Source organism: Calidris pugnax, unplaced genomic scaffold (assembly GCF_001431845.1).
Source record: "Calidris pugnax isolate Ruff unplaced genomic scaffold, ASM143184v1 scaffold183, whole genome shotgun sequence".
Taxonomy (NCBI): Eukaryota; Metazoa; Chordata; class Aves; order Charadriiformes; family Scolopacidae; genus Calidris; species Calidris pugnax.
This window is the reverse complement of record NW_015090930.1, coordinates 2287926-2293813: the sequence shown is the minus strand read 5'-3', so window position 1 is coordinate 2293813 and position 5888 is coordinate 2287926. Positions and strand designations below refer to the sequence as shown.

The window sequence follows — 5888 nt, the reverse complement described above, 5'->3', positions numbered from 1 at the left end:
CCCCGCCCCCGGCTTCCCGCCGGAAGCCACGCCTCCCAAAGGAATGACGGCTGCTTATTGGCTGCCGCCCAACCCCGCAGGCGCCGCTCGCCGCCGCGATTGGCGGCGCTGTTGCCATAGCGCCCGGGCTCGCCCGCTCCTCCCTCCCTCCCTCCCTCCCTCCCTCCCTCCGCGACACCGCCCACGGCAGGCTGCGGGGTTGTCATGGCGGCCCAGCCCTTCCCCTCGGCCGTGAGAGGCTGACGGGAGGCGGAGGCGGGGGGCGAGGCGGGGCCGTCCCGATTTCAAACGGCAGCCAAGAGCCGGTGGCGTGTCTGGGCTCCCGGCCACGGCCTCCGGCGGGAACAGGTTCGGACCTGGCCCCCGCTGCAGAGCGCTGAGGGAGCCTCAAGGTGGGTAGGCCGCGCTGCCTCCCCCACGCTGGGCCCGGCCGCACGCTGTCCCCTGGGCGCCGCTTCCCTCAGGGCTGGGGAGCCCCCGCTGCCGGCTGGTTCGCCCGCCCTCGCAGCCGCTTTCTCCTCTCCCCGGTGCTGCCGCCCGGTGGGGGGTGTCGGGCCTCATGACGACATTAGCAAGGCTTGTGGTATTTCCTGTTTGGGCCCGGCCCCGAGGACGGGGGAAGCCACTTCCTTGGGGCGTTGTGTGCGGGGGGGGTGTGGAAAGGAGTGAAGCTTCGCACCCCTCAGGAAGCCGCCGTCCTAAAAGTTCCAAACCCCCCCCCCCAAAAAAAACCAAAGAATAAACCACCCGAAAGCTTCGAACCCTGCCATGGCTTCCAGCTCGCTGCTGCTGCACATCTGCAAGTACTTAGGCCGAGCCAGGGTTTCTCGGGCGCTTTCCCCGCCTCGCAGCTACGTGCTGGCTGCCTCCAAAGCCGCCAGAAGAGGCGGGGGGGCCGGGGGAGGGAGCCGTGCTTGTCCTGGCTCCGGCTGCCGGGAGAGCCGCAGAGGCACGGCAGCTGCTGGCTGCAGCCTGCGGGTCGGACGGGGGAGGATCTGCGGGGAGCGAGGAGAGAAAGAAAATGGGGAAAGGGTAGGCTAGGCAGCAGGAGGAGGGGGGATATTAGCTGGGCTTCGGGGCTAAGATTCGGTGGGAAAGGCTGTAAACGACCAGAAAGCTCTAGCTTGATACGGGAAGGCACGAGGAAATAACATTTCCATAGCAAAGCAAAGAAGTTTGTGGGACAAGACAGGTTACAAAGTGCAGTAAGCAAAGTGCAGCCCTTGGTTTTTTGTTGGACTTTTTTTCTTTTTTTTTTTTTTTTTACAGTTTCTTGCACGGCGCTTATGACATCATGGTACAGAAATAAGAGTCAAAACTTTGAAAGAACAAAACCACAAAGAGAGATGTTCTCATGCTCTATTCAGCTCGGTGTTAGCTGCTTCTAGTTTCGCTGCAAAGGATTCAAATAGGTAATCCCACAACAAATCCATCAAGAACCTTTGAGCCTCTCTGGACTTCCCTTTCAAGGCAACGTGGGTACTGTTGCCTGAAGGATCACTGCTGGAGGAGCTCATTGGTATTGCTCTTGTAGTGATATCATCTATATAGTTAGGTACATAAGTCCAGTCCCTTTATCTTTCTTTTTTCCCCTTTTAGATACAATGAAAAGGTCGTGACATTTTGGTTTGTGTTTGTTTTGTTTTTTCCCCCAATAAAGTCTCCAGTGAAACGAGAGAATGCCTGGTGGCTTAAAACCAACATCATCTGTGTTTCTGATTGCGCCACCAAAAGAAAAATTGTGCAAGGGTCTCGGTGCTCCATCTTCTTTGAAAAGCTGAGAAATTATCTGTGTCTCTTTGAGGTATGACAAGAATTTATTATTCTCGGGAGTAAACAGCTCTCACATCTCGCATACGTGAGAAACAAAACTTGAAAAGTCAAAATGGAAAAATCTGGACAGACGTATGCAAAACAATGCACCCCAGAGTACTTACTAGAAAGCAAGGCAATCTCTGATAGGACTAAAATGGTGTTACAAAGAATTTAATTGAATTTTAACCATGATGTGATAAAGAGAACGATAAAATTTTAGCTACAGGGTAAAGTTTTTCATCATCCTACTGGTTTCAGTAAATGAAATTTTAACACCAGAGTTAAAAAGAGCAGGTGAAAACCTGGCAATTTCCTAAACAGGCCACGAAACTTTCGCAGCTAAGATAATCTGCAAGCACAAGCAAAACTGATGTCTAAGTTAAAGCTGAAGTTCTAGAGACAGATCGTGGGCAGAACTGGAAAGAAACGTCTGCAAAAAACAATCTAGTAGGGGAAACTGACATGAAGACAATAACTGCATACAAAAAAAAAAGAAAAAAAAAGGGGAGGGAAAGTACAGGTCAGAATCAGCAGGAGACTTTTAAATCCAAAATTGAATTCAGGATATGTGCTCAAATCTTCTAGACAATTGAGAGGCACTGCACCTGGTGAGCTGCTGCAGAGCAACCTGCTTGCTGATGAAATGACTGACATACGTGATAGGGAGGAAAATGATGCAAATCAGCTCAGCAGGTCTCTGCTAGGAAGATGGGTCACCCGTCTGATACTTGGACTGGAGCCTCTGCCCCAGAGCAGGAGGGCCGACTCAGGTGGAGCTGCTGAGCCTCTCCCCTTGGGCAGGCAGTAGTTACTTGTCCTCGGTGTGGATGAAGGACAGGCTGTGAGAGCTCCATGTGCCCAGGGGCTCTGGTTGTGCCACCTCTCCCGTGACCTGTTGACATGGACCGGTGGGAACAGGTCCAGCAGAGGGCCACAGAGGTGCTCAAAGAACTGGAGCACCTCTCCTTTGAGGGCAGGCTGAGAGAATTGGGGTTGGTCAGCCTGGAGAAGAGAAGGCTCTGGGGAGACCTTATAGCCCCTTCCATTGCCTAGATGGGGTCTACAGGAGAGATGGGGAGGGACTCTATCAGGGAGTGTAGTGATAGGATGGGGGGTAATGGTTTTAAACTGAAATAAGGGAGATTTAGGTTAGGTATTAGAAAGAAATTCTTTACTGTGAGGGTGGTGAGGCACTGGAACAGGTTGCCCAGAGAAGCTGTGGCTGCCCCATCCCTGGAGGGGTTCAAGGCCAGGCTGGATGGGGCTTTGAGCAGCCTAGTGTGGTGGGAGGTGTCCCTGCCCAGGGCCGGGGGATTGGAACTCAATGATTTTTAAGATCCCTTCCAACCCAAACCGCTCTATGATTCGATGACTGAGTGGCAGCAGGAATGGTGCTGGCAGCTGGCTCTGGCTCTTCCCATCCCACAGCCTGCCTGCTCCAGCAGAGATCCTGTTCTCCCGGGATCCCTGGGGAGAGCAGGGCTGCCTCTTCCTCCGGCGGTGGCTGGTACTGAGTGGTGTGACCTGCGTGCCATGCTTCTTGGAAATCAGCCACTACTCCCTCCCTCCCAGCCTGCTTCTTTCCCTTTTGGAGCAAGCCCGTGCTGGGCTGTGCTTGATGCCTCGGGAGCTTTGCTGCTTCTTTTTCAGAGCTGCTCAGCTCCGGCTGAGCTGGCCAGACTTTCACACATCAGCGGTGACGGGAAGGCTGGTTTAGAGTTGGACGGTGTTTATAAAACCACAGAAATTAATAGGAACTCAATGGCTGGGAGCAGGGCTGAAACGGCATTTTCAAAAAACAAAAAAAAAAAAACCCAACCCGACGTCAGACTTTCCAGTTTATTTGTGCAATTTTTAGCTGCACAAAGGATCTCAGTCAATGACATTTCCACATTACAAATTATTATAATAGTGGTGGGTTTTAACAGTTTTAAAAGGCTGATAATCTTTATATAGGTGAGTAAGAGAGTAAGAAACAGAAATACAGGGAGAATGAAGTTCCTCAGTTTTCAGCTGGGGCATTGCACTGGTATTATTTCTAGCATGTGGAAAGGTCTCTCGGAGGGAGTGTTTCTTGGGCTCTGACAGGCACTATCTCTTACTCCCTGTTTGTACGAGGCTTAGCGCGGTGTTTCACAACCAGTGGCTTGCAAGCCCTCAGATAAAGAGGGTAGGAAAATTAGTCAGGAGGTTGCTTAAGCTTTAAAACAAATAAGTTTTCAGCGAGATAGGATGGGAGCCCTGTCTCAATACCAATATCCAGCTGACAAATGAAGCGTTCTCCACTCTGCGCTCGTGTGCGGCTGCAGAGTTTTCTATCTCAGGTCCAGGGGCCCCAGGGGTTTATGTAGCTGGGCGAATAGTTCAGAGCGTGGTTGTGCAGGAGAACGTGTGCTCGCTCTGCCGCTGCTTGGAGCCAACCAGACATGACTCAGCCCCGAAGTGGAAGGCGTGAGCTGTCGTCAGTACCGTGCTGTGCTCTGGCCAGCGAGTCTTACTGCCAGACGAGGTGTGTTAGCTCAAGCCCTGCGCCGTACTGGCATGAGAAAGAAAAAAACCAAACCATCATGAGCTGTACAAGTCTTCACAGGTGCTGGAAAGTAATTTTTTTTTGCAATGACCGGACCTAGACTTACTTTTCCCCCAGCCTTTTTTCACCCCACTCCCTTAGCATTTCTGGTGAAACTCTTAAGGCTGGTTAGTATTGCTCATCCCTGTGCACGGAGTGACATGAACTGTCCAGGAGTTGAGACGTCCTGTGTATCTTTGGATACCTCGCACATCTTTGGATATTAGGAACATTTTTTACACTGAAAGGGTTATTAAGCATTGGAATGGACTGCTGAGGGAAGTGGTTGAGGCACTCTGGAGGTATTATTTAAAAGATGGGTTGACATAGTGCTTAGTGACATGGTTTAGTGATGTTTTTTTTTAATCAGAGTTAACTTGATGGTTGGACTAGATGATCTTGAAGGTCCCTTCCAACCTAGACAATTCCATGATTCTATGACTGTGTGAGGTTTGGAAGAAGGTTTGGCTGTGAGCCCACTGGTTCAGAACGGGGACAGAACTTGCTCGCCTCTGCCTGCTAAAAACAATGCAGACTTGCTCTGAGTCTGTATTGTTTCTTTCAGAATTACTGTTCAAGATATTTAAGATATGTTTGTCTTTTTAATTTGGCTCCAGAGTAAGGCAGGAGGCCCACTCGTAATGTACTGTTTCCTTTAAGCCCAACCTGGCAAATTCCGATTACCTCTGAGATAGGCAGCGTTATGAAACAGTCCCGAGTGCTTCTGCAGGCAAGCACATTCCTGCAGCAGAGCTAGCCTGGAGAATCCAGGAGCAGATGGAAGAAAGGCTAAGAAGGGTAATTAAATGTGGCTTTTCCCTAAGAAGTAAGCCTGTTGTAGCAGCTCAGCTAGGCCTTGTCAGCCAGGTACAGGATACAACTTCTTGGCATGTGGTCTGCAGTCACAGCGCACTGAATTTAAGAGAAAATGTTTTCGTATCGTTACAGCATGTTAATGTGTGGACCACCAAAGGTGGCGGGAAGTTCTACTCGGCCTTCAGCGAGGATAAGCTTCTCCTACATGGCCATGAGCTCGGAAGGGCTGCTGCTCTACCAGTAGGAGGGGTTGGACGAAGAACAGCAGGCATCTGGTGCCCGTAAAACAAGCCAAAGCATTCATAGTAAGTGAGTGAGTATTTGTGGGCTAACCGTAGCTTGATGTTGGGTGATAGTGATGCTAGCATCAAATGTCAGTGGCTTACAAAATGAGAATAGCATAGTCACAGCACTCATCGCACCAAGTAATCTGTGCACCAGCTAATACATGTCTGAATATGGCCAGAGCTGTCTGGCTGTGTTGGCTCATCTGGGTGTTTGTGCTGGTGAAAAACTGAAGAGCGGCAGTAGAAGGATGGTGGGAGGGAGGGCACGTGGCTGTCGGTACAATGGTGTCAAAGCAAATCTGTTGCCTGCCTCGAGCCACTATCCTCAGGCCCTAGGTTTTATGGCTGTGGGTACCTGATCGATCTACTCGGAGGCCTGGGGGATTAGTGCTGACATGAGC

The 5888-nt window shown here is 51.0% G+C and overlaps 1 long non-coding RNA gene across 1 annotated transcript; it reads left to right on the top strand.

Moving 5' to 3' along the window:
- The first annotated feature begins 267 nt into the window (after nt 1-267).
- LOC106893561 lies at nt 268-5500 on the top strand. The gene is made up of 4 exons (XR_001413104.1): nt 268-392; nt 1270-1412; nt 1661-1804; nt 5333-5500. It is a non-coding gene; the product is annotated as an uncharacterized LOC106893561 (long non-coding RNA).
- The last annotated feature ends 388 nt before the right edge of the window (nt 5501-5888 follow it).